A 25,990-nucleotide genomic window follows, 5' to 3' on the forward strand; every position below is an offset into this window, starting at 1 on the left:
CAAATCATGAATAAATAGCAATATACGGAACCAATATTTACAAAAAGAAACTACGATCTCTAGGATAGTTTCAATAATTCATTCCAGCAACAACAATCTCCATCACATACAAACTTTATTGTGATGTTGTAATATTGTTTCCTTCGATTCTGTAGGTACTTACAGCATTAATACCACACATTATATAAGTATTGTTAACAACTTATCCATTATCGATTATCTTAATCTAGCAATAAGTCGTAATTTCCGCAAATAAAAAGATTAAGAATGACGACAACGAACTGTGCCAATGAGTCTTCACTTTTTTACCCTTCTTTCATTGGTGGTAACACGTTAGATGACTTCTAACTTCGGATATATTCGGATTTTCCCTGTTTGGGAAGGAAAGGGAACCGTACCGACTGGTTTGAAACCGACGACCTTACAGAATCGCTGAAAGTGCCGTCGTGGTTACGGAAACCGTTGTCGGTACGGAATGATGCCCAGTCGGTGGGCTTGAAAGGGAAACCGATCGGTGCGGTACCGACGAAATACAGAATACGGTCCCTGGTTTGGGTTGAACTCGACTCTTTCCTATCCAAACGAGGTTTTGGGTTGAAACATTGAGTGAATGAAAATTGCCTTTAAAATATACGGGGAAAACAGACCACCCTGGTATTAATTAATAACTATGAAAACACAGACTAGGATAACCTTTAGCTTCTGGCGCTGCAAATCAAGGAATAATTCCATTTGAAGTACACATATTCTGAAATTTTTGTTATGATTATTTAAAAAGTTGCGTTAATTTATTTTTGTGCGTTGAGGTATTTCCTTCAGGAGCCATTCAAAATTACTTTGCGGGTTATCGCGTTACCACTTTTCTGTCGATTGTTTGTTCAATTAGTTCCTCATCATTCCATAAACATAAGGAAGCCACTTCCAGTCTTTTTTTCTGATATATTCTATTTCCTCCCACTCCTTCCTTTGACTTTCCTATGTGGAATTTTTGCTCCACACGAAGACTTGCGGAATTCACCCTTAATGGCTATTTGTTCGTTTTTTTTCAAATACAGCAAGTTTCTCCTGCTTTAATTACCCTTAACCCTAGTGCTGTGCGTACCATCATATTATGTTATCATTAAGTCAACGCGTTCATCATCTCTGATATTTTATCTCATAATCCTTCAGCGAATCCAAAAAATCTTAAACTAACAATTAATATTTGAGGGAATGATGAAGATCAAGCTTAACTGACGACAAAAACGGCTGAAAATTATATGTTGAATGCTCTATGGATGCTCACTGGTCAGTCAAAACATCGTGGTTTTCACATCGTAAATACATGGCCAATAAATAATAATAATAATATACTCATTTATTTCTCTAGGAGTTTTAACGCCTTTGGAACATAGAAATTGTTAAAGTGGTGAGCAGTACAATTAACATAGTAAGCTGGAATTAACATAGTAAAACTGGAAAAGAATAATTTCTTTTTCTAACAGAAAAAACGAACATTAAACATACCAAGAAATAAATAACACAACTTTAAAAAAGGAAATTTAGCTTAACAAATGAAACAAGAACTAGATTACTACTTCTAACACAACAATAGGTATTATTCACATCAATGAGCAGTTAAATGATTATTAAATTACATGATCAGTATTCATGGGTAGCCAGAAAGTAGGTGGGTGACTATCCTTTTCTTAAATATTTTCTGTGATGCAGTCTCTTTAACCTGTTTCGGCAAATCGTTCCACAGCTTTGAGACAACAACAGTAAATGACTTCTGAACTGTAGCTGTGCGGAACTGTGGGGCATACAAAAAATAGGGGTCTTGTCTTGTAACAACATTAGTGTGTTTACAACTAGGGAGAAAAATATACTATAAATACAGAGGGCTACTATATTTGAATAACTAATAATAATTGTCGCGTTCAGACAATGCTACCAATAAATCTGGCACTCTTTGGTCAGTGAGACCAGTCACTCAACAGTAGCATCGTCTGAACGCGACTATTATTACTATAGTTATTTAGTATTTTTAACGTTTCGACTATGATAGATAAATCCATAAAAGTAGTACCTCGCGCGAATAAAGAGGATCTTGGTTCGATTCTACTGGCGATGAAAGCGAATTGTGTTATCTTTTATGAGACATTCACATTCAATACAAAGCATCACTCACTCTCTCTATCGATCCTTTATCGTGATATATTTAAATTCTTACACTGATGCTATCATCACGAAACTTTCAAGTTCTGTCGTATGGACCCATGCCAATATTTGCCCTGTCTCAAATTTTATATCTCAAATTAACATTTTTCCTTGGATTTTAATCAGGTGGTTGTAACATTATTGTACTTGAAATACTGACAAATGTAAACTTAAGTGTATTTTTTATACCCTGAACATTTGAAAACTATAGTATTAGCGTTTAAGTGTTATAATTCCATTCCCCAAGTATGAATTCTGTCTAACTCAATTGCTACTTACTTTCCACAATTAAGAAGGCGCATCTCTCCCACTATTCTGGCCTATTTTTCTGTCACTTAAATAATTTACAACTCCCAATGTTTTCTTTAACTCATCAGGATTTATAGCATTGGCACCTTTATATATTTGACTCAATCAAGCATGGAAACTTCACTTTCGTATTTTTTCTTAGGCAAAATCTTTATTTTATTTGATGCAGGTTAATTTTTACAAGGGTTTCATCCAATAATCCTAAAAACTCAAATTATATCGTCAGCTTGGGACAAGTTAAATTTCAGGAAAAATAGACAAAATGCAGCCGTTCGAGAGAAGGAGATGCTTCCATTTTCGTAGGAGTTGAAATAATAAAAACTTGGCTTTTTCCACATGTTTAAAATCGAATAAAAACATGTGGAAAAAGCCTAATTTTTTATTCCTACAACTCCTACGATAAAGGATTTCAACAAAGTCACGCCTACTACTGATACTTACGCTTCCTCTTATAATTAACCCGAGGCAATGGAGTTATTTATTAATTTTACCCATCAAAAATTTGATGACGGCAATTTTCCGTCGAACAAACCTAGGCTCTGCTAACCATAGTTCTCCCACATCTGTTCCAGTGGTGTGTTGTTGTGGGAGGAGGATAGGTACCTACTTCGCGGTAGGGGAGAGAGTCAGTCACTGCGTGGGTGTTGGGTGGGACGGTGGGGGAGTTTGATAAATGCTCCCCGTGGTCTTTTTCTAAAAAAAAAGAGGTGGGAAGAAAGGAGAGAAAAAATGTCCGTGGTGCATCATCAAGATTTTCGAAAGAATAACGAAAGTGCAAAACAATGAGGAGGAAGGTATGTTTGCTTTTTTTTCTTTCTTTTCCCCTCCCCCGTTGTGTTGAGGACCGTGGAAGGAGTGGTGGGGGAAGAGAGGGTGGGGGAATCGTGGGTAGAGGAGGGGAGGGGAGAGAAAGGAGGGGAAGTGGTAGATCCATAACATAAGAGATCAGAGGCCAAGGGAATTGTGTAACGATTTGCTCCCCTCCAGAAGTTAGGAAGCATCTGCCTGTTTGTAAAAGGAGGGGAAGGGCCCCCTCCTCCCGGCACAACTTCTCCTCCCCCACCCTCCATGACTGCACCTCCTGTCCAGCCTCATTTCCCTCTCATTCTTCTCGAACTCTCTTCTTATTCGTGCGAAAAGAAAAAACAAATGTAACTTTGCCTTTCACGGTGGTGGCGGGTTAAAGTCCTTGCCTGCCACACTAGAGGTGGCGGGTTCGACTCCCATTTGGGTAGGTTACCCCGACCCAAGGCATGGATGTTCTTATACCCTTCAGTGTTAAGTTAAAAACCCCTATGTAAAAGGCCACAGGTGCTGTTTTCGGTGATACAGGAATAAATATTTTAAAAAATTCAAAGTCAAACAAATGATAATACAATTGACTGTGGTTTCGAAAATATAGTTCCATTATCGGGACAACATTTCCTATCATGAGAACCCAATATTGTGGTAATGGAGGGGGTGGTATCCTCTTCCCAATCCTTTGATGCAATGCCCCTCCATCTCCTCCTGGGTAGATATTGTGAATTAATATTTGATTGTGCAACCTTGATGATAGAACTTCATTTACATATACATGCTAGCCCGCATGCCACCTCAATAGACGTGTGGCGGTTGGTGTGAGGGCACCAACCGTTACAGAACGCTTTACTTCCGCTTTTCTGTTCTTTTATCGTGACATTTAACTCGTTTAAAACTTATTCAATCATCGTGAAAATTTCAGGATGCTTACAGTAGACCTATGTTAACATTTTCCTGCGAATCATAGTTGAAAATTGCGCTACACTATTTGCACAGATGTCAAGTGCTTACATTTGGGGTGCAGGCAAATGTTGAATCCATTTACGCTGAAAGTTTCGAGAGATTATGATGTAAGCTTTAAATGAGTATCTTTCTCGAATAAAAGACAAAGAACGTTAGATTGATAGGGATGTATGCGTCCGATTAACATTTCAATTTTAGCCGTTGATATTTGGTAACCATTGAGTCCATAGTCGGCTGAGCTATTTCATTGTTTTTTTCTTTGAAGTTACCTGCGGTTTTACCTCTCGACCTGGGTTCTACAAATTATATCAAAATGTAACAAAATCGTATTAAGCCCGGTGCGCTGCGACTCTCCTCTTCTCCTCTCCTCCATCTTTCCACTGCACTTTCGCCGTTCCTTCATCCCCCCACTCCTTCCCCTTGAGCCTCTCCGCCTCCCCATATTCTCCCCTCCCCCTCCTCCCTCAATCTCCTCCGCCTTCTTCTCCACCCCCACTCTCATATTCTCCAAACTGTTTCCGTCAATCACACACACTTCTTTCGCTCCACTCTTCTAGATATTTCTCTTCTTAAATTTTGCGCTCCTCTCATTTCATTCGTTTCGCACTCATCCCTTCCTCCTCACCTAATGGTAACCAAACCGCAGGTCGCGAGCCAGTTCGACTCATTTGAGAAAATTTGGCCCTCCACCGATATCCATTCGTTGCTCTGTTAATATTTAATATTATTTTAAATGATAAATTTTATGACTGCCTTAGAAAACTTTCCATGGATATTTGCTCACAGTTGAATATTTTTCTTTGGTGGTAGAAAATCTGGTGGTCAGGGAGAGTAAGATCAAATTTCCAGGCAAAGAGAGAAAAAATGGAGCTTGGATGTAGGATGAAGTAGGTTTCAATGGAGCTCCATACACATAGGGCGTAAATCGTGTCAATAAACAGCTACCAAGGAGAAAACATTTTTCAGTATTTTGCCCAGATAGGGCAAAGACAATATACGATCATTTGAGAGGGATTGATGCGTCCATTTAACGTTACAGTTTTAGCCGTTGATATTTGGTGGCTCGATGACATGGTTGGTTGAATTATTTGTTTACCAAAAAGTTAGTTTCCCCCATAAATATTAGGGAAAACGATGTTTCTTTGGCTATCAACATAATGCTTGGAAATCTATTGATGTCTCGCTGAATTTACGCATGGTAATTTAACTTTTGTCGGAAAGAAGAAAATTTCTAAATTATTATAAATTAAACACCTACATGACTTAAAAATTTATGTTTCACATGTTCGAATTACGCATTAAATATTCGTTTCACACACATTTTCTTATCTGCATAGAAGTTTCTTCAATGCTATTTATACGTTTTTCATTAAGAATTTTCACCATACATTAGTCTATCTTATCTATCTCCACGCATCCACTTCTCAGACCTAACAGAACCGACACCATAAGTTAATCGGCCAGTCTCCACTTTTTTCCTAACCTCTCTATAGCGGCTTTTGCATATCCTCCGTGGAAATCGTCATTAAAGTAGTGCCAAGGGACCCCGAAAAAATCTAGTGATAATGTCCAATGTTTGTAGCTTACCTCCTTGCTCTACGAGCCTAAAAACATATCCTTCTTTTTCCGTATTTCTCGGAAGGAAGAGCATTCAAAGGTGTGATTTCATTTGCGGTGGAAAGGTGGCTCAGCCATCGCTTTTCCAAGAATACCATAGCAATGGGGACCTCTTAAAAAATATTTTTTAAATGAAACCATTGTCATTTCTTTTCTATCCTCTTTCATATATTTTCCTGATTTTTTATCGACGAAATTTGTTTTCGTGATTGCTATTTCTTTAGTTGGTTCCGGACTTTCGTTCGTTCTCGAAAAAGTGATGTTTCCGTATCCGTTCCGCGATTTACTGTTTCCTATTTCGTCACCTTTTGAAAGCATTTTTTTCACCCCATGGTCTATGTTATCCTTTCCGCTAAGTCATTGGATCTCAATGCCGCCTGTTCATAATTATCCGTGCCTTTGTTTCCGTCATTAGTTTCGCTCTCAAAGCAAATGCGTCTACTACGAGAGCTCTAATGGAAAGAGTTCATTTCCCTGTCTTCTTTTCCCACTTTCCACGTTAATTTCGTGTATTTTTTTCACTCATCACTTTCGGCAATCTTGGATTCATGATAAAGACCCAGCAGATTGTTAATTGAGTTTTAATGTTACGATGGTTGTTATCGTTAGATTTAGTTTGAAAAATTTTCTCGTTTACCTTCCATTTATCTTTTCAATATCATGGACGACCTTAGAAACTAAGTGAGATTTAGCTATCGATCCATTGTGTCAAACTTGATATCTTCTTTACTGCGAGCTTTTTTTTGTCACTTTTTCCTTATATAATAGCAAAGCTTAGTAAAAGTTGACAGAAATTACTTAGTGGCCGCTAGAGGCTCGTGAAGAGCTCTGTCTGAGCTAGTATATGTCCTCACTCTAGTCTGTAAGTGAACCCATTTCGCATATGCTATCTTTGAGTGCGTGGCGCCATTAGTCCTCGTAGTTTGTTCATATAGCATACGTATTCCCTTGCTAATGCTTGTGGTCAGTAAAACATCGTACGAGAGGGTACCTACAACAAACAATTCTGGAAATTGTTATTTCACTTCTTTTATCTGCTAATGCATCGGTGAAGTTAACAAACTATTTATTATGATGGCTTTTTAATTATTATTGTCACTTCTTTCATTATTGAAACGTTTAGTGTCTACTGTTTTTAAGTAGTGCGCGGTAGCTTATTGAGTAGAGCTCTAGGCTACTTAGCGAAAGTTTCTCTGATTTTTATCCCTGATGGAGTTTTCGGGCACCCTGAAAAAACCTTCCCTTCGCGAGGTGGGTCAGAAAGGTTTGGCCAGTGGTTTAGCCCGCGGTTAGCTCTACCTTTACCCATCCAAACCAACCACCGGGTTGAATTACCTTGTACCGAGATATCTTCTTCCCCAACAGGGTCTTATGGTGCTATGCACACGAAAAAACTGTCCAATGTCCACTGTATTAATATGTCACAGTATGGTGAATAGAAATTAAATGCGCGGTTCGAATAAAAATTTCGTGGAATAAATAAAGTTTTTTCCTCCAATAAGAAGTAATTATTACGTTTATTTTTGTCATTAAAGATTTTAAGGTTTTTCCATCAAAGCTTCTAAAAGAATTGTTATTTTTTAAACGGGAGGAGAGAGAGGTTCTATCATCGGAGCAGATCATCAGCGATAGGGTCTAAAAGAACTATTTTTCTTCATTGATTTTTCATGCAAAAATTACAGCAAAAAGGTTTTTGAAAATTTATCTATGATGTATTTTTTTCCCTATATTAGCTTAATCTACCTGACGTTCTACCCACTGTGGCACCCCTTTCGCTGCTCTAGCTAGATCGAAAGAGCGGGGTGGGAAGCGGTGAGGGAGCCCCCTTTCCATACCTCCCCTCTAGCGTCTTCTCCAGCGCCACCTTGGGAGCTTCGCACCCACTCCCCCCCCCCCCCCTTTGTCAGCATCCCCGAGCCTTCTCCCCTGGCAAATCCTAACCCCACCTCGCCGGTCGGCGGCGCGGCGGGGGCTCAAGTAGAGAAAAAGGGGAAGAACTCGGTGCAAGGAGCTCATCCGTGGTCCGGCGTGAGCGCAGTGCGGATCTAGTCCTCGGAGGTCGCTCTTCATGCTTCCCTCGCGATAGTTATCCTCGCCGGGATTCGATGAGAAGGAGCCTCTGTAGTAGATTCCCGTGATCATTGCTGAAAGCCTCGCTCACCACAACTTCTCGTAACTTGGAAATGCGAAGATTCTACAGGGGAAAAATTGTTTCGATTTTCAGGGTTTGAATCCGGGTCTCCCGAATTTGCGCCAGGTGTTCCTCCACTTTAAATACCGAGGTATCTTCTTCGCCAGCAAAGTCTTTTGCTACTATGCACACGAACATACAATGTGAAATGAACATGCATGCCTTGCGGCATTGTATTTCCGGCAGGGTAAGCCATCTGATAGCTGATAAATCTCTTGGTTGAAGTGATGCCCCCTTTTTCCGCAAATTAATTTAATGCGTAGGAAATTTATGTTAATGCTTGTACGAATTGAAAATTCATGAGACTCCATGGTAACCTGCTATTTGGGCGGTATGATATTAGGTTACTTAAGGGCAGGTCTTTATTGGGTTTCAGAAAATGCTCCTTAACAGCTGATTAGAATTCTCTTGGTGCGAATTTAGGAATTTTACGAACCTGAGGAAGACCGCTAGCGGGCCACGGAGAGGAACGTATTCCGCGTGAATTTCTCTGAAGATTCGTGCTTTGTGAAATAACTAGAAATCAACCCTAAGCTACCAAAATCATTCGACTATGTGACTGGAAATTAAGAGCATACTATTCTTAGGTAGGTCGTTCAGTTTGTAGTTTATCGATTTTCGTAGTCGGGTATTTCTTGTACGTGCTCATCTTTCATTTTAAATGAGTAACTGTTACGCGTTTCATAACAGTTTTTCTCATTTTCATTAAAAATTTATTAATATTCAGTCAATTTTCATGTTATCAGCTCAAAGTGTAATCGTTTTCAATTTCAATGGAAACTTAAACTCTGATTACCATTGGGTCTAAACTCTAGTAAAGACCAAAAGTCAGATGATTCTTGCTTGCTTATGAGATATATTTACTACTACGATGGGGAAAGATCAAGTATGAAATCTAATTAATGTGGGAATTCTTGTAATTTATTCTTTTGCTTCGCTGTATCTTATATCTCTTTCGAAATTGCGATCAACCGGCTTAGGTACACACCGTGGTAAAAAGAGGGCAGGCGGGATATTTAATAATATGTTTAGGTAATTTAGCCATGTGCTTTCGTGTGATGTATATTCTTTCGAAATAACTATGAAGTTGGCTAGCATATTGTCTGAATTACCTTGTTGTGTTGGAGCTTCAAGTTAAGGAAACTATTCCGTACACTTCTAATTCCAAAGATTGTGCACGAGCGAATGTCGCACTGAAGGTACCTGTGATTAATGGGCAACAACGTGCTCCATGTCATCCTCATCCTTGAAGCTGTGTTTTATTGCTTATCGGAGAGCTATATCTGCGGTGGGGTAGTAACTATGCTTCCACGTTTCAGGAAGCCGTGTGCTGTCTGTCGTTAATTGATCGACTACCTGTGTCACGAGGGAGAATACACCCAAGCCTCCGTTCATAACGAATCTCACAACTTTTGCCGTGAATGATACTAAATATTTCTCATTATTCTCGTGAGCATCTGAAAGGAAATCATCTAACGGATACTCGTATATTATTATACATCTTCCGTCAAATTCTTTCCTTGAAAATAGGCTAGGTAATCTCTTTGTTACGTTATAACAGCGTGTATGAGGTCATTCAGTTTGTTTTATTACCAATTTAGTGCCCTAATTGATACAGTTACCATAACGAGGGATCATTTAGATTTGACTTTACGTGTTAAAATTTATTTTTATATTTTTTCAGTTACTATGGTGATACTAAGTAAACTGTATTTTTAACTGCATCCAAAAATCGTTTTCTGCAGATGGATTTGAAAATAATATATTCATTCACTAGTAAAAGCATCCTCCAAAGGCAAAGAGTGCCTCCAGCGTTAATTTTTTTATCCAAGGAATAATTTTTCTGTTTATGCCTCGTTAGAGTAGAGATTTTTATTTATATTTTCAAGGCTTTCGGGAAGATTTTTAATGGTGGAAGAAATTCAGTTATAAGTTGAAATATATAGGTACATTTTTGTACGTATTTCCAAACTTTTTCATTTTGCAACTGTTCTTCTTTCTCTAGCAAAGCGCTGTATTATACAATGCTTGATCTCTCGATTGCTTAGTAATGTAAATAGCCCCCAAAAAGTAATGGCATTCTTACATACACGTGGCATAAATTGTCTTCTGTATTTATATAATGTATTGACGTGTACGAACATCAAATTAAAGCGAAGAAAATCAAGCATTTTGTTCCCTGTATTATCTTATACAAGAGGTTTAATTTGAAGAACCTTATCCCTGAAAAGATAAAAAATACTCACCTGTATCAGCTTAATTTTATTGGTATATATTTAATGTTCGATGCGTGGCATTGTCTTCGCGAAACAGATGGGCTAATAGCCTCTCGCAAATGACTTAACTGTGCGGCAGATTTCCAGTCCATCCCGCGCGTTTTAGAGCCTATTCAAGAGAGTGGCTTCTATGGGTCGGCTGGATTGCTTTATGCTCGCTCGCTCACATAGTATCCTCTTAATTCGTGGGAAATATTCTCCTTTTGTCTTTTCATCCAGTTCCGCAATAGGGGAAGTACAAAATGATAGCTAACAAAGCTACATAAGTTTTGCGAATCTGGGTTTATGATCTGATAAGAGAGACTTGAGCGATTCCCGTCGGGAAGAAAAATCGTGCGAACGAAAGCTACTCCATCCCAGATTATGTCTGTACTTGCCCTCGTGAAATGAAATCTTGATATCTAAATCTTCGCTTTGATAAAGTTAAAAGGCTTAAAACATACGTTTCTCTCTGTTACTCCCATTGTGGTTCCTTTGATTGCGAGAGCTTTGCATTCCGGTCCAAGTTCCAGCTATCTCTAGTTCTATTAGTGTAGAAACTGCAAATGCTTTCAAATCGAATCACTTATAATCATCTTTTATTACATTTATCCACTTTAAAATTATTTGACAAGAGAGGAATTAAAAATGTGTGAAGATATAGGACTCATTTTCGCGCTCCACCATTTGGTATCATCTGTTTTGTAAGTTGGTGAGTTAGTTGTAGGTAGTAAATTGCATTCGTGCAAGTTTACCTTTCAGGTAAATTATTCTATCTGCTATTTTTAGCATTGTTTTCTTCCTGGGGTTTTATTAGCATTTATTTATTTGTTTAACGGCAAATTGGTTCTGAAAACGGATCTTTTCGATTTTTTTCGATATGGTTTTGGCATCAGTTTCATTTTTATTCGATTTTCAAAGAAATTAGATTATTCCGATATAATGTGAAGAAAAAATATTCAATCAACGTTATTTCAGAATTTTGCGAAGTATATCTGCTGAAAATTTTAACGCCAGCGTATTCATAGATTGTATTCTGTTCACTTTATAGGATTTAGCACCTACTGTTTTTTGAAGCCAATTAAATTCGTGATTGTTACCCGCTTTTATGATTGTATCTACTCACCGTCCAGGTTTTTGCTGTTTGTATCCAAATTAATGCTAATATTTCAATCATCCATCTCTTATCAATTGGTGGTTTAACTGAGGCAGGCGTGTGTTCGGTGCTAGTTGTGAAAACTCTCCCGTAAATTACTGTTATTCTTATGTATCAATTAAATCTTCTTTCCATCAACATTGGAATTATTTATAGTTCGTAACTACACTTATTATTTATATTAGTTCCCTCGTGTTCAGGCGTGTGTTCGGTGCTAGTTGTGAAAACTTTCCCGTAAATTACTGTTATTCTTATGTATCAATTAAATCTTCTTTCCATCAACATTGGAATTATTTATAGTTCGTAACTACACTTATTATTTATATTAGTTCCCTCTTGCCCAGGACTCGTTTTCTCAGATACAGGGATGCAAGGTAATACTTGTATTTTTTAGCAGCCGTTTTCCTACTCTATGGTTGTATTCCTTAGCTCTTTTCCTATAAAATAAATGAAGAATAGAATGAAGAATAATTTACCTGAAAGGTAAACTTGCACGAATGCAATTTACTACCTACAACTAACTCACCAACTTACAAAACAGATGATACCAAATGGTGGAGCGCGAAAATGAGTCCTATATCTTCACACATTTTTAATTCCTCTCTTGTCAAATAATTTTAAAGTGGATAAATGTAATAAAAGATGATTCTAAGTGATTCGATTTGAAAGCATTTGCAGTTTCTACACTAATAGAACTAGAGATAGCTGGAATTTGGACCGGAATGCTTCCCTCATTATTTTTGGAATCAAATAAGTTTTATATTCATACTTATCATTCGCAGTCTTTATCATTAGGCTCCCGAAATATTCCAAGATAAATAATATAGGGATTTATTCCGCTTCCCTCATTATTTTTGGAATCAAATAAGGTTTATATTCATACTTATCATTCGCAGTCTTTATCATTAGGCTCCCGAAATATTCCAAGATAAATAATATTTGAATAAATACTAATGCTATGTATTTTTGATAATGCTTCGTGAAACTGAAAAAATTGTATTATGATCGTATTCATACTGCAAAGCGTTTCGGTGACTTTTTAGGCGCGATTTTATATTTTTTTCTTCACGTTCTTGGCGACAAAAATGAATTGTTAATGACGTAATAAAAATTCAGTTCGCCTTTAAAATGAAAAAAAATGTAGTTGAGGACGATAAATGTTTTGACCCATCTGTGTATGCATGGTATTTTCTCACAATCGTCTTTAGTGATTGAAAAAAATTTAATTACGCAGTTTCATCGTTATTTCCGTAGTCACGTAAGCGTTCCCAGTGCATCGAGAAACGATTTATTTTGAGACTCGCGAGCTATTCGAAGCCCACTTATTTTATCATCTTCAGCTGCTTTCAATTACATTGTCTGGCTATGGTATATTCAAAATCTTAGCACATGTCGCAATAACCGGGCATTCTTGTCTGGGGCTCGCTGCTTGAATATATTTTTCCTTCTCATTTGGTAACCCACCCCCCCCCCCCAATTCAAAAGCACAATAGGGAAACCAGAACTTTCTTTCTTCCTCGTTCCCCACTTTTCACATTGCTCATCGGTGATTTTTGCTCTATTATTTGAATCATTCCCCACTGTTTTCTTCTCAATCAGGAGTGGAATCCATGCTCTCTGACTTTGGTATCAGTGCGTCAGTGGGACTTAAGCAATTTTAGTTATCATCATCATATGCCATAAAATAAAATTCCAGAGTTCCCTATAAAATGAACTTTTCCACCTATGCCATATATCTATATGTGTAAAATATCCTTACCTAATAATAGAAAGTGATCCTTTTCAATCATGTGAATTGCAAACTCAGATTTATTATCTCAAGCAATGAAAAAGTATTCAGGTTCCCGTGGATGACGAAAATGAAAGATTTGTTGTCTTTGTTTACCATGGATGTACATCTCTAGTTAACGTTGCTAATGCGTATTTTATCGGCAACCCTTTGATGCTAATTATGTTTTGAATTTCAATTAGAATATCCATCCGTAAATAGTTAATCTAATAGTAGTGACGAATGCAAAATTCTCAATTTCTTAACTATCTCTTGAGATACCAAAATTCTCATTCCATTTTCTCTCATTCTCTCAACTGAGAACTATTGCATGATAATCATCAAATAAGAATACGAAATTCATCATGATATCATTTTTTTAGTGATTATTGTTGAGAGGCTATGACATGGATATTGTAATTTTTATCTTGAAAATTCATATCGAATTCTTGCACGCCTGAACCTGGGCATCTTTTTTAAGCTTTTCAGTCAGCTCAGAGGATCATTCCATGCATGGCTTATGCCATTGCCGTTGTCCCCTGCTTATACAAGTTTTATATGCTTTGCTGAGAGTACTTTTCACATGTAGTAGTTGTTGTTTTCTTTCTTGTTACAGATACCATTACTTATTATCATTCCCCGCCATTTTTTTCCAGTACTTACTGGTATTTTTGATTTAAGTTACTGACATGATATACCAGGGTCATGGCTTCTAAATTGGCTCTTAGGCATTGAAATCTTTGAGAGCAAAGCCCAATAAAACAGAGTGAAATGTGCATATTTAAGCATAGATTGGCTCGACTGTACCCCACGTACTTATCTCGTATTTCATTCAAGGAGATTTTAATATTCTGCACGAATATATTATACTTCCTTTACTACTCAACGATAGCGGTGTTTATAATTCCAGACACTGGGAAAGCAGAGAGGACTAGAGATTTAAGCTTTTTTTTTGTAATTAATTAAAGAAAAAAATTATTCCCGGAAGGTGTATTTGTAGAAGTTATTTTAGGGCTTATGGTCGGTGTGTAGACGTATAAAGTACATTTTTCCTTGAAAAAATATGATTCGTAGTTGTTTAAAAGAATGTAAAAGAATAAGTCATGATCATATTTGTATCGGTAACCGTAATTATGAACTTTGTTTTTTCATCATTCAATTTACATTATTTTCAGTCTTTGATCAAGAGCCAATTTTGGCTCTGAGGGAGCGGGCTTCTTGCACTCAAACCTCCCTCACTATCAACGCCGATGCATAATGAAATGTGTATTTGGCAACGAGTGAGTAGGCGCAATCGTGGATATTGGATTCGGCCTCTTTCTCTCACTTAGAACGGAGCTGGGGTTACGGGGAGGTCAGATGTGCGTCCTCACTTAACATGAAGTGTGTGTATGTGTACGCCTCGGATCATCTCCAGCGTATCCGCTTACCTGCTGAGAGCGCCCCAGAAACCCATAATTGGATTCACGTTCGGTGCAAATAATGAGGCATACCTGCTTTGAAGGATGCCCCCGGAGATCAAGAAGAGATGGATGCCCAAGAAAAAGTGATTTGGGTGATGGACGAGGTGGAAAAAAGAGGCGATTTTTTTCTTATGCAAAAATTATCTCCTCAGCACCTTATACAATTGCTTTTTTGGTTCATTGCGAAAGCTTCGGTAGTGATATAGAAACGATTGTTATGTTTTCGGGGAATTAGACCGAGTTGTTTTTTATTTCTTTTCGATGTGAGTAAATACAATTTTTGACGTATTTTTTTAAATTATAGAATAAATCAAATACTAAAAATATCTTCGCATTGAAATTAATTCAATTTAATTAATTGGATCCTCGATTAATTTAGATTTTCTATGCTTCTACTGGCCGTAAATTAAAATGTTCAGATTGCAGATATCGACTGCAAATGAAAAAATACTTCGATTGCAGAACTAATCAAACACCACAATTTTTATGCTCTACATTTATTAATTTATTACCTCTCAGCTTACTACATGTAATGTAAGTGAGACTGAATCGAATTGTAATTATCTTGTAGAGTTGATTATGTGCTAGACGATGTTTGAAAGAAAGTGCCAGGAGATGGAAAAAGAAGCGATTGAATACATTAGATACTTTCTTTTAATTGTAAAGGCTGCTATACACGGTAAATGATCGTGTACAGAATCATGCGAGCAAAATAGAACGTGTTTTAATTTTCACTGAATGATCATGCGCATGAAGCTCAATTCGCAAATTGTTCCGTCATACATGGTGAATGATCATGCGCATGATCATGCTGAATGATCATGCGAATGAAATCATTCGCCGTGTATAGTAGCCTTAATAGGTATCTAATGCTACAATTACGACATGGCTTATATAAATGAGGCGCCCACTATAATGTGATTTTACTAATTTAACGCTAATGATAGAAAATATGCATTATTAGTGGTCCCTAATAGCCATGAAAATATCTAATAGCAGCCCACAGGAATAGAAAGTTTTCCAACACTTGACAAGAATTGATTTCATTCAAAAATATTGGTCGTGTCATGTGTAGGCTTACTAGGAAAAGTAATGAAGGTGTATGCTTGATGAATGCCACTGATTTGAAAACAATTTGTCTCTGTGCTAAAGCGTAATTTTGTATCCACTTCATCGTTGAAGATCATTTTATGCAGTTCACTATCGTATAATGGCCTATCTAAATGGAAATAGTAATGTTCACTGTATTACTCAAATTCAGCTTTTGAGAGTTTGAGAAATTGAATGCACTAGATTATTATGATCCTTATTTTTTGTAAATTTTTGACCTACCTATCGTTTTCACCCTTGGGTGGCCTTATTCTCTTGGTTTTATTAAACTAAAATAAATTATGCGTTAAATTATGTATTGATCATTTAAACTTTTCAAGGCTTTCCGCGCGGGTGAGATATTCTAAGGCCGAAAAAAGTTTAAACATTCTGTTCGCCGAGAAAGTATAAAATCGTGAATATTGATCTTTTGTAGTTCTGCTTGTACATATTCACCACTATGGCACTGAAATCCCAAAGATCCCTTTAAGATAGCAATTATTATTTATTTTTTTTTACTACCCAGATGTAACTACTTTTTAATGCATCTTAACTTTAAATTTCGTATTTTTATGGCAGAAAAAATACGAAAAATAGGTAATGGTTGAAGTTTGGTTTGGTTTGGAGGCTTGGTTTGGAGGTGAGTGGTTGAGGTTTGTGCCTATTTACTTCTTGGAGAAATTCCGCGACTGAGTTTATGCTTTTCCCAACTTAAATTTTATCTTTCGCACGTTAACATGTGCCACTCTCTTTCTTGGACCTGTGTTATCTATAATCTATGTACTTCCATTTCTTACCATGTGTCGCTCACTATGATGTTGGACGCGGGAAAATCACTGAAGGTAAAGAATGCAATCTCCCCGTGAGATAAGAAAATGAGCGTTCACCTCGACACAATGAACACAAGCGTTGACGTTGATGCCGACTGAAGCGGAAGAAAGCTGATTTTATATGACTCGTGGGAAAAGAGTCATCTCCATTCAGAGCAGTCAACTTTCCAGATTAATGTAAATAACGTCTTCGTTTTTTTTAATGCTCTTGAGTTTACCTTATGCTCAATTCGGAGACTCGGTCCATTCCAGTTCCATGTTTGCGAGGGAAGCGAAAGTCAAGGAAAAAAAATGAGACGGCAAATGTGATCACGAACTCTCTTCATACAGGTAGCCGTACATCGGGATGAGCATGAAAGTGGATAAAAAAAACTCGCGCGAGATTCCCCAAGTGATGCCCGCTGCAATTAGTAGTAGTTGTCTTGAAGTAAAGGCACCGATGCCGCTGTCACGGAAGAGTGATGCTTCTTGCGTCATCTTGTATATGTACATTTATATTGGAAGTTAAGTACTGAGCATTCCTGATTAAAAGAAATTAACTTTCAATTCAAATCACATAAGTAATTTGTCCGTGGAAAATTGCCTCGAAACTAACTTGGACTACTTTATTGGTAGTTTTACCTTATACGTCAATAGTAGGGATAGTAGGTGATAGGGGATGTTTGCCTTTTACTTACCCATTTAGAGAAATTCAACCTCTTTTTCACTCAACAATCAGACTGTTATTGTGGTAACACTCTTTATTACGCTATTAAAAATAGGAAAGGAATGCGTACCCTGTAATTTTAGTATTTATAAAGTATAATACGTTAATTTATTACTCAAAGATTATATGTGAGGTCATATATAAACATGTATTTTCCATCAAGAGGGAATGAAGTACTAGCATAAAAATCAGGTTGAATGGACAAAGGGTGCCAGTCGTTTTAAATGATTGTATTAATGTACCAATGTTTCCCAACCTCCATCGAGTATATTCCTTTTGCTATCCATTTTATTCTTGTTTTACGCGGTTAAATTGGACCAACCCATATTTGCCGTGGCAATGTATAAGAATGTATAAAAATTTGAAGCAGGTTTACACAATTTTTTCATAGCGGATTAATATATCTTGATTGCGTGTGATATATTGTTGCTAACAGTTCTTAAAAGTTTATTTCTCAGGGAAATGTCGTAATGTTTTATATATGCGTTTTTTAAGATAAAAATAAGAATAACGTTATTAAAATAAGTGTTTTTAGTTGAAGTAATGTTGATAGAATAAGAATGATGTAGTGGTATTGATATATATAATTTGGAAAAAGCATCTATTTTGATCATGATGTCTCACGTTGAGAGAGAAAATGATTTGATGGGGAATGGACGAGGTACCTATTCGAGGAAGGAAGAAGTAATTAGAGGAAAATAATTGTGTATTTTGCTAAGTACTGCAAGCCAGAGCATCTTCGACATCACATTTAGTTCCTTGTTCATCAAATGTGCAGATGAACACATGGCTACTGGGCAGAAATCGGGATTTCACAAGTAATCTACAATCAGCGCCATACTTGATACTCACTACCATCATTTTAAAATTATGAACTTGGAATTTTAAAGTCGCGCAAAATTCACTCCTCAACTTAAGATCAGCATCTAATGTAGTGACTGACTTAAATTTTTACCGTGTTAGTTGTGATTCGCGACAGACTCCGAATATATATTTGTAGTATTCCGATATTAAAGGAGGTGCCGTAACTCTTCCCCCGGGTTCGCAACGGTTTCAGAAATGTTCCCTGCGTGTGTCTGGTATTAGTAATCGTTTAGATTAATCGATTTCCTTTCAGTTCCATTATTGAGTCCGATTCTATTTATTTAATCGCTGTGATTTCCACTACAGATGAATTGACTTCTGGTAGTCGATTAGAATTACCTATTAGTGTCGTGACAGTTTTAATAGCATGGTGAAATCCTTGTAGAAGCAAAAATCTTATTTTTCTAATCTTCGTCCTGATTTTTCAAAGTGCTGTTGAGTCCTTTTTGTAAGCTAGGTAAATATCATCCCGAAAGATGTGATTTCTGTTTAATTCCATTGACTTTTGCTGTAATGGCCTTGATGCAAGTGCCGTATATGGTTCATAGATGATATCACAGTGTACCGAGATCCATAGCTGTTGGATCTAATTGCTCTGCATTCTCTCGCCTAAGTGACTCCGTGCGGAGATGAAAGAGCTTACGGATAAACGGGAGTGGGAGGGATTACGCATTTTACATTACGTCACGGATGTGTCTAAATTTGCAGATGAGAAAAACGTTTATCTCTATTTAACGTAGACGAAAAATCAATGTGATGGGCATACACTTGCGAGGTTGTTTTAGGGCAAAGTGTTCTGAGGCGAAAACCAGACGGACCTTAGGTCATATCCAAATAATAGATACATATGGGTCATTACATCTCAAAGCGACCATTGTTTTGATCCCTACGGGTTCAGGTTTTCATTAAATGATCTATATAGGTTTATACTCAGCTCAAATTTAATTACCCAAGACCGTTTTGCGAAATCAAAGTTGTTTTATTTATGCGAATTTTACTTGATTCACATTTTCGATGAAAATTGTTCCTTGATTCATACAAACCCATATGTTTCTTTACCAAATTGTCGTGGAGACTTTCAAATTGCAGATTCTTTTATTTCACTTAATATCAACAATTGTGTGTGCCATTTGTGAGTATTTTTAAATTGTAAAAGTAATAATAAAACTTTGTCATCAGCTTTTCACATATTATACTTATGATAATTGTCCTGTTCTACTATTGTAAATATAGACATGTCTTTTTGACCTCCTCAAAAATAAATTTTAGGCAGCGTATATCTGTAAAATTTTCTCCTGCGCGGAGTACCCCTATCAGAAATACGCACAATAGGCTTGTAGTACAAATTCTGAATCTACCAATTCCTCCTATACATTAGTATGACCCATAATTTCAATTATTATCTATCAATTATGGCAATAACTTAGGTCTCATTAAAGCAATATGGTATGAGTAAATTTGGAAAACAGATCATTCCCGCTGATTTTTGTTCAAAGCTTCAGATTAGCTCATCAATTACTTTCGTCATTAACATTGTTAATATTATGACCAGACATTTTAAGGATACAGGAAATATCCAAAGGATATGAAGGTTGAATGCAAATCAAAAACCGGGCAACTTCCGGTGTAGCATGAAGGTGTTAGGTAGTTTTTATCGTGTGCTATTTGCGGTGTTGGTTCACCATTGAAGTTAGCTCTCCTCTTCCAACCATCGCATCGTCTCAGGGTTGCGCTTCGCTTCGTCTTCTTTTTCTCTATTTTGAGTAGAAATACGTGCGGAAAGCTACATGTTACTCAGGTAAAGGTTAAATGAAGTTGAGTATGAGGTCCATAAAGGTAAAGGCTACGAAGAAGGAATCTTTCTCAATCAGCCAGTCTCCCATAAGTTTAAAATGAATGAACACAAAAGCTGCCCTCCTACTGATCATGAGTTGATGACGTCTTTAGAGTTCCTGTTCATAAACTCATTCGGAAAGAACCGCTCAACGAGGGAATGAATCGCTCACAAGGGTATGAATAACGAGGAACCCTGTACGACCGATTTGAAAGCGGCGAACAGCTCGGCAAGAGTTCGTGACGTCCTAAATTTATTTGCAAAAGACAGTTGATTATTCACCGCGAATTTCTCGAGAAATGGGCGGCAAATCGAGAGTTAGAAAAAAATACGAGAAATTTTGAACGCTATCACAATGGAAAGTTTGAACAAGAATCGTGAACGATTTTCCTGAATTCTCATTTTCCAGCTAAAATCGAGGTTTAATTCGTTATTTATGTGTGCGGGAGGAGGTGTAAATCTTCGTGTTTTACACTGAGAATAGCAAGTGTTACCGGTTATATTATATTATACCGGTGTATTAATTCTCTCCCGACACATTTTCTTAAATTGGAACAATTCACCCTTTTTCGGATTATTCCATAAATTATCCAATTATCCTTGAAATAAGATAGTAGATCATTTTATCTGCCAATACCATTTTTTGACCATTAGTAAGGCTTTACTATGATTTTGTTGACGTCAACATATGATTACGTATACCTCCATGTTTATGAGTTTTTATTTATTTTTCAAATTTATTTTCATAGATTTTGTAGCGGAAAATGGCTTCAAGTTCCGCGAAGAGCAGTGTGAACTTTGAGTATTTGACCCTTGAGATTGAACCGATAAAACCCTATGCTGTGAAGTTCACTACCCCTGTCCGTAATCTAGGGAGATGAAGCAATGCCTTTCGGTTCCATTCCCTTAAGGGTAAAAACCACATTTACCCAAGTTTTCCAAGGTTAGGAAAAGGAAATTAGAGTGAAATGATACTTTACTCAAGTACCTTCAGTCATAAGTAAATGGTTTTACTGGTTTTAAACGGTTTTGAGTTTATCTGTTTCATTGCGCTGATACATCATCAGGATTCAATACTGTGTGTGGGTAAAGTTCATTCAGTAAAATTGTTTCTCTAAGAATTGGTGCAAGATATTGCCGTAGCAAGAAATGGAGTTTTGGGGTTCGGGTTGGTGTGGTAGTTAGAGTGTTCGCTTCCCCGCCCATGGGCTCGGGTTCAAATCGCGGCGGTGGCAGATAATTATCAGAGACTGCCCGATCCCTGCTTGAATGTTGTGTGTAGGACATTTCAAGCGCAACAATCCGTCCGTCGGATGGGACGTTCAGCCGTGGCCCTCTTGGCGCCTTTCGTTAAGAGCAGGCTAATGCCGACACCGGGTTTCTCTCTGCTCTTCCTTGCCTACCCTTCCCTCATGGCGCAAATGACCTAAGCTGTCATTAGTCGCCTCCTTCAAAAACCATACCATGCCAAATGGAGTTTTTACCCTTTATTTCGGCCATTCCTTAGACAGACGATGGATTTTGGATCTGGATGGAGAGCTAAAATCCCTACACATTTGATCATGAATGACATCTCAATTTCCGGACTCAGTGTTTGCAAAATTCTACGGATTCTTCTAGAGCACATCTTCATTTATTTCGATGGAAACTTAAGAAAAGCTCGTAATGCTTTTAACGATAGGCGGAACACTTCTGCAGCAGGGCTTTTACTCATGAGATTGACCTTCCAAGAAGAAAAATGAGCTGTATATGGGATGTGTTTGTTGCATGAAAAGTTAAACTAATGAGCTGCGATTTCAAAGCTATTCTGACATTATCTTATTTGTGGATGCAAGTGCTCATCAAAGTTTGACCTTCAGTTGATTTCGCACGAACCATTAGCCCATTAACGGTGACCTTTATGCGGTCGTAGGTCATGTCCAAGAGTTATTATGTCCAATCCTTTCCGAAAATTCTTCGTAAGCTTGCATCCTCGAGCGGTACAAGGTTATTGGAAAGTCCGGCTTTTTTGAATGTCTTCAAATTTCGGCTAACCGTAATAGGTGGGGGACGAACGCAACGCTCTCTGGTGGGCAAGATCGTATCGCCTGCGTACCTATTGATGGTCAGCCAAAACCCTTTCGCTTATCAGTTTCTCAATGACCCGTCAATCACGTTGCCATGAATTTTCGCGAGTTAATAAGTCTCAAACCGTTCAACCTTCAGGATATCTCATTTCAGAGTGTGTGTAGCATTTTTAGAATTGAGATTATATTTACCAGTTAAGTCTCAAACCTTTCAACCTTGAGGCTAACTCATTTCAGAACAAATGCAGCATTTTTAGAATTTAGATTTACGTTACCTTCGCCTTTCATTACGTTTTTAGATGCGCCCCTATAATAAACCCATTTCCCGGTCCACATACTGGCTATATGTATAATTACCCTGGATTTAATGTACTCATTTCCGTGATCCATTCGAGATAATTTGGCCAGTTAAGATAATCATGCAAACTTTTTCCAAGGCAATAAGATCAAATTTTATAGGCTGTTGGTAAAATGGATTGGTAAGTCTTTGCTGTTCTCTTCAGGTAAATTTTAATAATTTCATAATTTTTTGTAATTACGCAACCCTCCATTTTCAATTATGTACCAAACCTATTTGGTTAGATTCCACTCTTAATACGCTAGTTTGTAGAAATTCCATGAGCATATTTGCCTGTTGTGAAACTTAACTGTTTCAGGTATTTTTATTACTTTCCTGAGGCAGGCAATCCCAAGATCTTATTCCCGTACGCTTATAGGTATTTTTTTCTGGGATCTGGAAGCATCTGCCTTTCCACCGGATGTTAGTATTATTTGTGCATGCTATATCATTCCACACTAAACCTTTCACCCTCACCAACGTTTCAGGCTGGTAATGGAACTGTACGAGCCTCGTAGTATGAGTTCTATGCCAGCTAGGAATTAAGTTGCCTGAAATTATTGATTTCATACTTCTGCGTTTAAAATTTTTCTGCATGTCTTGGAAACACGAACTGGTCAAAATCGTGCAATGAGTAGAAACACTCATTCACATTTCGAAAAATCTCTGAGGCTCTTAAAAAATATTTCTTGATTACGATCATCAAATAAAACATCAAAGCACTCAAAAATTTCATCAATACTCACTTTCTTCGTCATCCTTTTCGTGTATTTATTTCTTACTTTCATTCAAGCTCATTTTTGCGTGACCTGTAAAGCTTATATTATTTGCGAAGGAGAGAATTTGGACACCACCCTCAGTTGTTTTCCTCCTGATAGCAGCTGCGAATGGCGTGCTATACCTCCATCCGAGTTACGATAGCTGTTGTTGAGATTTATTTTGCGCGCGTTATGATACTTTCCGATTACTGAATCGTGCCGTCTTCTCAATTTTTCATCATCGTTAACAGCCATCAGTCCTAAGATTGGTATGACGCAACTCCTGTTGGGGATCGAGTTAGTGTGGTGGCTAGGGTGTTGACCTTCCCACGCCGTGGACTCGGGTTCAAATCTCGGCGGTGGCAGCGAATTTGTATAGGCCGTTCCCTGCTTGAGTGTTGTGTGAAGGACAATTCAAGTACTCCGTCCGTCAAATGGGACGTTAAGCTGTGGTCCCCTTGGCGCCTTTCGTTAAAGGCCGCTATACACGGCGAATGATTTCATTCGCATGATTATTCAGCATGATCATGCGCATGATCATTCACTGTGTATGACGGAACAATTCGCGAATGAATCTTCAGCGCATGATCATTCAGTGAAAATTAGAACATGTTCTATTTTGCTCGCATGATCCTGTGAATGATCTCGTGATCATTCAGCATGATCATTCGCATGATTATTCACCGTGTATAGCGGCCTTAAGAGCAGGTTAATACCGACGCCGGGTTTCTCTCCATCCTTCCTTCCATACCCAACACTCATGGGGCAAATGACGTCAGCTGTCGGTCGCCTCCTCCAAATAACATGACGTATCAGGTCCGCCGTGCACCTCTTCACTCAGTTCTCCTATAGGCCAATCCTAGAGTTTGATTTTACAGCTGAATGACAAAGATGACAAAGAGAAGGAGCTTTAGGTGGTCTCCAGCGTCATAGGAACATAATTTACCCACCATCAAATGAAAAAAATGTATGCTAATAAAATAAAATAATTATGCAATAAATAATGCATGAGTGCTTTAAAGAAATGACATCAAAATAATTTCTCAGTTATTTCTAGTGATAAAAGCCAGTCTTTGGCAAGTATTAACCTTTAATTTGAGGATTTAATTTTTTTAATTTTAGCGGGCAGTATATGAAATAACTTTGACTCTATGTCAAGAAAACATCGTTTATATAATGTTAACATAGGTAAAAAATCATTTAACACCGTCATGATTATTCTGATTTACATCCTTCGTCACCTGCTCTGTGTATCTCATTGGTGTCCTACCTCTGTCGTCCTTTCACGTGTCCAACGATAATTTTCATCAGACCCTCGCGTATCAAAATGTGACCGATTAAATGTTCCCTTCTTCTACCCAAGGTCTACCTGCTCTTCTTAGAACTTCCGCATTGCTCACACTAGATATCTATTTTACCTTCATTATTCATCTGAAACATTTCGAAAGCCTCCAACCTTGATTTCTCCGCTGATGCCATCGTGCATGCCTTACTGCCATAGAGGAGCATGCTCCAAATATCAGTCCTAATAAATTGCTTGCTGATTTCAACGCTTAAATTTTCAGCAGCTAGAAGACTCCTCTTTTTTAGGAAAGCCCTCTCCGCATGGCCTACTCTTCTGATTGTTTCCGACTTGCTTCGTCTACCGTTGCTCACTCGGCTAATCAAGTAGGAGAACTCCTTCGCCTCCTCAAAATAATGAGTCCCTGGTTTCAGGTTGGTCCTCGCCTCTTTTCTTCAACTGCAGACCAATATTTTTGTGTGGTTTGCAATGGTTTTCAGGTTATATGCATTGTGTTTTCCAGAGTTAGAAGAATTTTCTTCAGGTCACTCTCTGTCTCCGCTATAATTGCCATGTCATCGGCAAATCGCAGTATGCTAATAATTTCTCCGAGGATTTTCACTCCTGGCGCTTTCTCTTTTATTTCTTTTATATCTTTCTCAATGAAAACATTGAAAATTACCGGAGGCATAGTACCCCTTGTCTCGCTCCTTTTTTGTTCTTGCTTCTTCTCCGCTGGATCCAGATTCAATCGCACTACTTCATTTTGATAAAATTTGTGCATCATTTTCCGGTCATTATTTAAAAAACTCCAGGTTCTTTCGGGATTTTGAGCATTGAGTTCCAGTCTACGTTTTTTAAGCCTTTTCTAAATCCAAAAACATGATAAATTTCGCTTGATAAACGATAAACTGGCTTGTTCTTTTCCATTCTCTTCCCTACGAACAGCCAAAGGGCCAATACGGTTTCCCTTATAGTTTGTATTCGATTACTAGTCCAGGTGAATTATTTTCGGCGGCAGTTCTTAGATATGATAATAATCTGTACCTTCCTTCGGCTGTCGTGTGTCATGTTATAAAGAGATGCCATGGTCGACTCCGTCCCCTTTCTCAATATCCGCCCACGAGATAAAATTCTGGTGGTGATGCGATTTGTTGCGCACCAAGGTAACCTCATCGCGGCACAGCTCATAATTACCTACTCAATGCTCATGCAATTGAGGAGCGCAAAAACCAACTCTCTTCGAAAAGTGCTCCTCTCCGTTGGCCCTCCTCCTCATCCATCTCCTGACACCTCAAATTTGACCTTTCACCCCAGCATTTCGCGTTTTACTCGCAGAATTTTTGCCACCTACACCTCTCTCGCACTACTTGCCTTATCCGCTCTCCCATCACTATGACAGCCGACCCACTCGCTGACCACTTTTTCATTCTTCTAAAATCTGCTCTCCTGTTGATGTCTGCTTGAAGTTTTCGATTTTGTTATTTATTCTTATTTATTTT

The sequence above is a fragment of the Ischnura elegans genome, chromosome 3 (assembly GCF_921293095.1).
Source record: "Ischnura elegans chromosome 3, ioIscEleg1.1, whole genome shotgun sequence".
Classification (NCBI taxonomy): domain Eukaryota; kingdom Metazoa; phylum Arthropoda; class Insecta; order Odonata; family Coenagrionidae; genus Ischnura; species Ischnura elegans.